The sequence below is a fragment of the Zingiber officinale genome, chromosome 2B (genome assembly GCF_018446385.1).
Source record: "Zingiber officinale cultivar Zhangliang chromosome 2B, Zo_v1.1, whole genome shotgun sequence".
Classification (NCBI taxonomy): Eukaryota; Viridiplantae; Streptophyta; class Magnoliopsida; order Zingiberales; family Zingiberaceae; genus Zingiber; species Zingiber officinale.
In genome coordinates, this window is record NC_055989.1 from 58,180,368 (window position 1) to 58,188,646 (window position 8,279).

The following is an 8,279-nucleotide window of genomic DNA, read 5'->3' on the forward strand; positions in this document are numbered from 1 at the left end:
TTCGTTAAGCCACACTGAAGTGTATACGTTGCTTTTGCGTTTGCTTCTACCTTTTTGATAAGGTTCGCGTCCCAGTTCTCGTACGGTAGTGGCTTGCCGGTGACGTCAGTTGGCAGTTGAAACCCGGTTTTGACGATCATCCAGACTTCAAAGTGAGTGTGAGATCTCGGAAAAATTTAAATAAATAAGGTTATTTGGAAAATAGCCTTATAGAATTTTTCCGGAATTTTTAGAAATTTTCTAGGAATTTTTCGGAGTTCGTATGACGGATTTTGAGGGGATTAATTTCGGGTACGGATTAAGCCTAGTTAGGATACCCGTTTAAGTGAGGAAAAGTTTTAAATATAAATACTTTTCTTTTTCTTATTCTTTTCCTAAACCTATCGCCGATCCCAACTTCTTCCTCCTCACTTCCCCGATCTCCCCTCTTCCTCTCTCTGTTCTCTCGCGGACAAGCAACGCCGACGGAAGCCAGGCTCCAGCTCCGACGATCTTTCTCCACCGGCATCGACACCCATTGAGCTCAAGTCCGACCGGTGTCTTCCTCTCTGGGCCGCTTCACAACATCGCGTCTTCTCACGCCTACCTGCCGACGCCACTGGATCGAGCGAGATCCACCCGATCGCCGGTGAGGGTTTTCTTCCGGAGGTTCGAGAGAGGGGCTGGCTTCACCCGAGCCCTTTCTCCTTGTGCAACTGTGCCCTAGGTCTCTTCGGTTGGCTCCGATCAGACGTCACGGCAACAGAGCCGTGACCTAGCAACGATCCTTAAGGTAAGGTGTTACCAGATTTCGATCGATTGGGTGATGTTCTTCATTGATTATTCTTGTTGGATTAGAGGAAGCATCGGATAGCTGTTTTAGGGCTTAGACCTTCTTCTCTATAGACTAATCCTCCTCTGTTCTTGATCCTCCTCTTCTTGAGGTTGATTTAGGTCACGGATTGGGCAATTTCTTTTGGAGACAACCGATTGAGGTAAGGTCAGGTTGTTAATTCGGTTGGTGTTTGGATCTGTGATCTTCTTGCTTGATTCATTGCTTGATCCGACTGATCCATCAGTGAGGTTATGTGCACCTGCGGTGGATCTGGAATTGGGTTCTGTGGCAGCTTGGTTTCCAGCAGTGTTCTGTGAGGTTGCTTATTGTTGGTCCGACACCCACAATCCCTCTAGTTCCAGCATCAACAGTTGCTGGAAATTGAGGTATGAGTAGGGCTTTTGATATATCATATGTAGGGTTGACTAGAGGTTGTAATTAGTGGTTGATTGTAATCAGATTTATTTACTTAGATTAAATTAATAGAATGATTAGGGTTAAGGCAATTAACCCTAGTCAACTATTGGATTTAATCTAAGTTTAGATTTCTAATCTAATTGGTGATTAGGGATTAGATAACTAACCCTAATTGACCATTAAATTAATTAGGTAGGTTGTGATTGACGTTGATTAGGATTTTTCCCTAATTTAGTTTTAGGAATTTTATTTAGCTATTTCATTTGAATTTAGCTAAATAAAATGTACATGTGTTTGTTGACGCAGGATTCTGATTCGAGACGAGCGTCTCGAAGTTGACATTGGATTAGGATTGGATTGTACCTTCTATTTGAGGCGGGTACCCTTTGACTTATCTTTTGATACTGTCTTATGATATGTGCACTTTATATATAATTACTAGTGATGGGTATCTTTATCACTTCCTTGGTTATAGTTTATTCGATACTTGTAGGCGGTTACTAATGATTGGTAGTTTTAGTACTTCCCCTGGTTTTAGCTAGTTGATACCTATCACATGCTTCATCTGCTAGTTGCTTTACTTCAGGATTGGATATTTTATCTCTTGCCATGTGTATATATGTTCATAGAGGTGCATATCTATAGTGCTCTACTCTACTGGATTAGTTGCTTTACATGTGTGATACATGCTCTTGGATTTATAATACTTACATCATTGTATATGTGATGTCTTTGGATTTATGCTGTTTATATCATGTTTATATATATGTGTTTACCTTTTGGGCACACACATATATGGAGGAGGCTATGTTCAGGTATGACATACTGTAGCATCATGCATGATTACATGCTGGGCGATTGACGACTCCATTGTTGTTGAGCTCGTCGGCCGGCTACATGGACCTCTACACACGTGACCACTGCATGGGTAGTGGCACGGCACTTATGGTGTGTATGGTAGGTTGCTCTGTAGTGCTCCGTTGGTCCACTCATGGGTAGTGTCACGTAGCGTAGAGTCCCTCCCCGTCGTTGTGTCTCGGGAGATGAGAGCATTGCGCTCCCTCACTATGTCGAGGTAGGAGGATAGGTGTGCTTGACAAGATCCCGTCCACTCGGTCACTCTTGAGGGGTAGTGATGGCAGAGTGCACGGTGTCACAGCTACCCACTCGGTCTCACCATTGTGTGTGAGATGGTTGATTGGCGTCTCATATGCATGGATTGCATTCGTTATGATTGATGCATTTTGGTGATTGCATATGATTGACATGCATACAGGATACATGCTTTTGCTCTGACTATTTTTATCTCTGTATGTTGACAGTCAGTTGCCCAAGCCTCGCAGGTGAGCACAGTTTATTTCAGTTATGCATTTTCTTATTATTCTTGCTATAGACTGTACTTTATGCCTTTTGCTGGTTATTACAGTTTATTTCAGCTATGCATATCTGTTATACTGTTAGGAGACCGTACCGTAGGTTGTACTGTTAGGAGACTGTACTGTAGGCTCTATGGTTTAGTGTACTGTACCATAGGATGTTACTGGTGGTTATATGTTGCTGTACATATCTATTGGATTACCTGCTGAGTTCTTTGAACTCACCCCGTTGTTACTATTTTTCAGGTTGAGGCCGTTGGGAGATATTCCAGTCGCTAGCCCCTTTGTCACGAGGATTTCTAGATATCGTTTTCTGTATTCGCTCTTATACGTATACTTGTGATGTGGGTTTTTATTGTGGACTTTATATCGAACATTCGGGTTTGTTACTTTGTTTTCCGCTGCGAATATTTCATTACTTCGTGGATTTCGTTTCTTCGTTGTAGTGGAGTAGGATGTGTACGTATATCTTCGTTGATTTCTATATCATCTTTTCTTTATATAACTGCGTGGATTGTTCATATTATATCTGTGTAGAAATGTTGAATATAACTGCATGGATTGTTTACTATTTGTGTGTATTGTTCCGGCCGAGTGTGGCCGAGGTATAGATATATGTATACTGAGATTCATATTGTCACCCGTACAGGGGAGATGCTGCCGAAATTTCTTCGGACAGGGACTACCTGGGGCGTGACAATATTTTTGGTATCAGAGCATGGGTTACGATGTTCTGTATTTTCTTTTTATCTGATACCAATTCTTTTGGTATCAGAGCAGGTCACGAGACTTGCTAGGTATTCTGAATTTTCGGGATTTTATCTGATACCAATTTATTTGGTATCAGAGCAAAGTTTTGCGATACCTACTTGTCGGGTTTCAGATTTACGATGCTTACTTTCGTGAGCCTTTCTCAGTATTTTCGGATTGTACGGATTTTCGTCGATTTTCTCGTTTCGGAATTCCGAGGCATTTTGACAAGGTTTTATTGGATCTATTTGGGGGCTATGCAGCGACAGGACATCTCTAGACGGCAATAGGTAAATCAGGTAATTTTATAGTTTTCATACCTGTAGTGATATCTGGATATACATTTATTACATATATGATACGTGTTCCGGTATCGAGACGTGGTCGTCTACGTGAGCCTGTCCGTCAGGGATAGACTCCTCAGGGTATTGTGACCACGTTAAACTGTCAGATCCTGACGGTTCCGACTTCAGAGGTACCTACCTCGCCTGTACCGCCAGTAGTACCTACAGGGTACTCGACACCATCTCTAGCCATGCATACTGCGTACTCGGTACCACCATAGACATCTGTGCTGGTTACTACATACTCGGTACCTGAACCAGCAGTACCGGTTACATCTTACCCGGTACTGCCCATTGTACCTTTAGTCGTCCCTACTTATGCCTACTCTGTAGTTCCACTAGTGGTTCCTACCCGGTTTATGTGGCAGCACTAGTGGTACCTCTTCCAACCTATCCATCAGTACCACCCATAAGATCAACTCCAGTGATTCTGCCCAGTACCGCAGCGATATCTACGGATATGGTTGTGGCACGAGCATGGATCCCAGCCTAGGCGGAGTTGGGGAAAAGCCAATTCACGCTATTTCGCGGGGAGACTGATCCGAGCGTGGCTCAATCTTGGATAGAGTCTATGGAGCAGACATTCTTTTACATGGCCTGCTCCGAGTGGGAGAAGGCTGAGCTGGCTGCTTACCACTTATGAGACGGGGCAGAGATCTGGTGGGACACACAGCGCTCGATTATAAGCGAGCAGCATGTTATATATACGAGATTTAGGGAGGCATTCGAGAGTCAGTATTTTTCTCGGGAGTATCAGATGACACGTCGGCAGGATTTTCTGAGTCTTCGACAGAATAACCGCTCAGTGATGGAGTATAATGCCGAATTTAATCGGTTGGCTAGATTCTGTCCTGAGTTGGTAGCCGAGGACAGATCTCGTATGTTTCAGTTTGTCCAGGGACTGGACGGGCATCTTCAGGCGAAGATTGCCGGTCTTGGTATTTCATCATTCACAGAGGCACTAGGTAGAGCTCTTATGATTGAGTCTGCTCATCAGAGAGTGAATGCAGACATGAAGAGGAAGCGGACTGATCGGACTTCCGGACAGATCCAGCAGCCACAGGCTACCGGACAGCAAACGAGCAGTCGGGTCAGGGTACTTCTGGGTCATTTGGCCGACCCCAGAAGTCCGGACGATCTTCATCAGGACATTCCCAGTCTGCTCAGCAGAACCAGAAACTGTCCACCGGTGATTCTCACTGTACCCGATGCGGATCCCGAGATCACATCACCTCTGCATGCACCCTGGGACAGTCAGTTTGCTATTATTGCAAACTGCCTGGGCACTTGAGCCGAGAATGTTCGCTGAAGGCTCAGCATGTTGCTCCCGGGATTTCTGTTCCGGGAGGACAGTTTGGTCAGCCCAGCAAAGGACAGCTCCTCCTGTAGCAGCTGCATATGGCATGCATGGACAGGAGTATTTCGGTGTCCTTGTGGAGAACCCCACGGTATTCTGCCTTAGTGTTCTCTAGTACTATTCGCCAAGAAGAAGGATGGTATTCTGAGGTTGTGCATCGATTATAGGCAGTTGAATGCAGTGACTATCAGAAATAAGTATCCCTTGCCCCGAATTGAGGATTTATTTGATCAGCTCAGAGATACATCAGTGTATTCTAAGATTGATCTACGGTCTGGATATCATCAGCTGAGAGTTAGAGATTCTGATATTCAGAAGACAGCATTTCGCACCAGATACGGACATTACGAGTTTTTGGTAATGCCATTTGGGCTTACCAATGCTCCAGCAGTATTTATGGATTTGATGAACCGTATCTTTTTGGAGTATCTGGATCAGTTTGTGATTGTATTTATTGATGACATATTGATCTATTCACGTTCCGAGGAGGAACATGCGCAGCACCTTCGCATAGTCTTGGAGACTCTTCGACGACATCATCTGTATGCGAAGTTCAGCAAGTGTGCATTTTGGCTTTCCTCAGTTGGTTTTCTAGGACATGTGGTTTCTAGCCGAGGTATTTCAGTAGATCCTCAGAAGATCGAGGCTATCACCAGCTGAGAGCAGCCGAAGTCAGTACAGGAGATTCGCAGTTTCTTGGGCTTGGCTGGATATTACCGACGATTCATTGAGGGTTTCTCCAGCATTGCTATGTCGTTGACACGTCTGACCCGGAAAGGCGTGAAATTCACGTGGTCAGAGGCTTGTGAGACCAGCTTCCAGGAGCTGAAGCGGAGATTAGTATCAGCACCAGTCTTGGTTTTACCTTCTGGTGATGATGGATTCGTACTTTATACAGACGCATCTCTTCAGGGCTTGGGCGCTGTATTGATGCAGCACGGTAGGGTAGTCTCTTATGCTTCTCGTCAGTTGAAGGAGCATGAGAAGAACTACCCAGTACATGATTTAGAGCTAGCCGCTATTATCTTTGCTTTGAAGATTTGGCGACATCATCTTTATGGTATTACTTTTGAGATTCTTACTGATCATAAGAGTCTCAAATATATTTTCACACAGAAGGAACTCAATCTCCGACAGAGGAGATGGATGGAGTTCCTGAAGGATTATGATTGTACTATTAGCTACCATCCGGGTAAAGCTAATGTGGTTGCTGATGCACTTAGCAGAAAGTCCAGAGGGACTTTAGCTTGTCACCGAGTTTTAGTCACGGACTTGATTCAGGGATTCTCCGAGTTGGGCCTTGAGGAGCAGGGACGGACAGAGCAGGGTATTCTTGTTACCATGGTTGCTCAGTCGTCGATCAGGATGAGGATTCGAGAGGCCCAGGCCGGAGATCAGCATTTACAGTTCATTAGCAGCCAGATAGCTTCCGGACAGCAGACCGAGTTTACACGAGATGATGAGGGGATTGTTTATTTCCGAGGTAGATTATGTGTACCTCAGTCTCACCCGGTCATGGAGGAGTTACTTCAGGAGGCTCATCGTTCTAGATTTGCTATCCACCCAGGTGGGACCCGTATGTATCAGGATTTGAGGCGTTCCTATTGGTGGAACGGTATGAAGAAGGACATCGCGGAGTTTGTTGCTAGATGTCTTATCTGTCAGCAGGTGAAGGCTGAGCACTAGAGGATCCTTATTCCAGAGTGGAAGTGGGAGCATATTACTATGGATTTTGTGGTAGGACTGCCTAGGACTTGACGAGGCCATGATGCGATTTGGGTAATCGTTGATCGATTAACCAAATCCGCACACTTTTTAGCGATCCGGAAGACTGATTCTCTGGATCGATTAGCAGAGTTATACTGTCGTGAGATTATTAGATTCCTTTGAGCATCATATCAGATAGAGACCCACGGTTCACGTCCCGATTCTGGCAGAGTCTGCAGCAGGCCATGGGCACACAGCTTCGTTTCAGTACGGCATTCCATCCGCAGACAGATGGGCAGTCAGAGCGGACTATTTAGACATTGGAGGACTTATTGAGGTCTTGCGTTATAGATTTCGGAGGCAGTTGGGAGGACCACCTGCCATTAGTGGAGTTCGCCTACAATAACAGCTATCATTCGGCTATCCAGATGGCACCGTTTGAGGCGTTGTATGGTAGGCCTTGTCGGACACCCGTCCTCTGGGAAGAGGTTGGGGAGGCCCAGTTGGTAGAACCTCAGAGAGCTCAGCAGGATGCAGAGTTAGTTCGCACTATCAGACGGAGGATGTCAGAGGCTCAGGACTGTCAGAAGAGTTATGCTGATCAGAGACGGAGACCCCTGGAGTTCTCCATTGGTGATCATGTATTTCTTAGAGTTTCACCCACGAAAGGGGTGAAGAGATTTAGTCTCCGAGGTAAGCTAGTTCCCCAATATATTGGACCATTCCAGATCTTGGAGAGGATTGGAGCAGTAGCTTACCGTCTGGCGCTACCACCATCTCTAGCTGGCATTCACGATGTATTCCATGTATCTATGCTGAGGAGATACGTATCCGATCCGTCACATGTTCTGTCAGATATATCAGTTCCCGTTCAGCCTGACGTTACTTACAAGCAGGTTTCGGTACGGATTCTGGACCATAGAGAGCGTCAGTTGCGGAACAAGACTGTTCGGCTTGTTAAAGTCGGATGGCAGCATCATTCTGACTCGGAGGCTACTTGGGAGCTGGAGGATACGATCCTAGCTCGATACCCTCATCTGTTTACTTGAGGTATGTGGGTTAGAGTTTCTTTCAGCATTTATACTGTTCGATTATATTATAGTGTTTGCTATTGGTTATAGCGAAATTTGGGGACCAAATTTTTATTAGTAGGGGAGGATGTGAGATCTCGGAAAAATTTAAATAAATAAGGTTATTTGGAAAATAGCCTTATAGAATTTTTCCGAAATTTTTAGAAATTTTCTAGGAATTTTTCGGAGTTCGTATGACGGATTTTGAGGGGATTAATTTCGGGTACGGATTAAGCCTAGTTGGGATACCCGTTTAAGTGAGGAAAAGTTTTAAATATAAATACTTTTCTTATTCTTTTCCTAAACCTATCGCCGATCCCAACTTCTTCCTCCTCACTTCCCCGATCTCCCCTCTTCCTCTCTCTGTTCTCTCGCGGACAAGCAACGCCGACGGAAGCCAGGCTCCAGCTCCGGCGATCTTTCTCCACCGGCATCGACGCCCAT

At 45.1% G+C, this 8,279-nt stretch overlaps 1 long non-coding RNA gene across 1 annotated transcript; it reads left to right on the plus strand.

Moving 5' to 3' along the window:
- The first annotated feature begins 388 nt into the window (after positions 1-388).
- On the plus strand, positions 389-1,157 carry LOC122049128. Its single transcript, XR_006130843.1, has 3 exons — positions 389-772; positions 934-974; positions 1,059-1,157. It is a non-coding gene; the product is annotated as an uncharacterized LOC122049128 (long non-coding RNA).
- Positions 1,158-8,279: the final 7,122 nt, after the last annotated feature.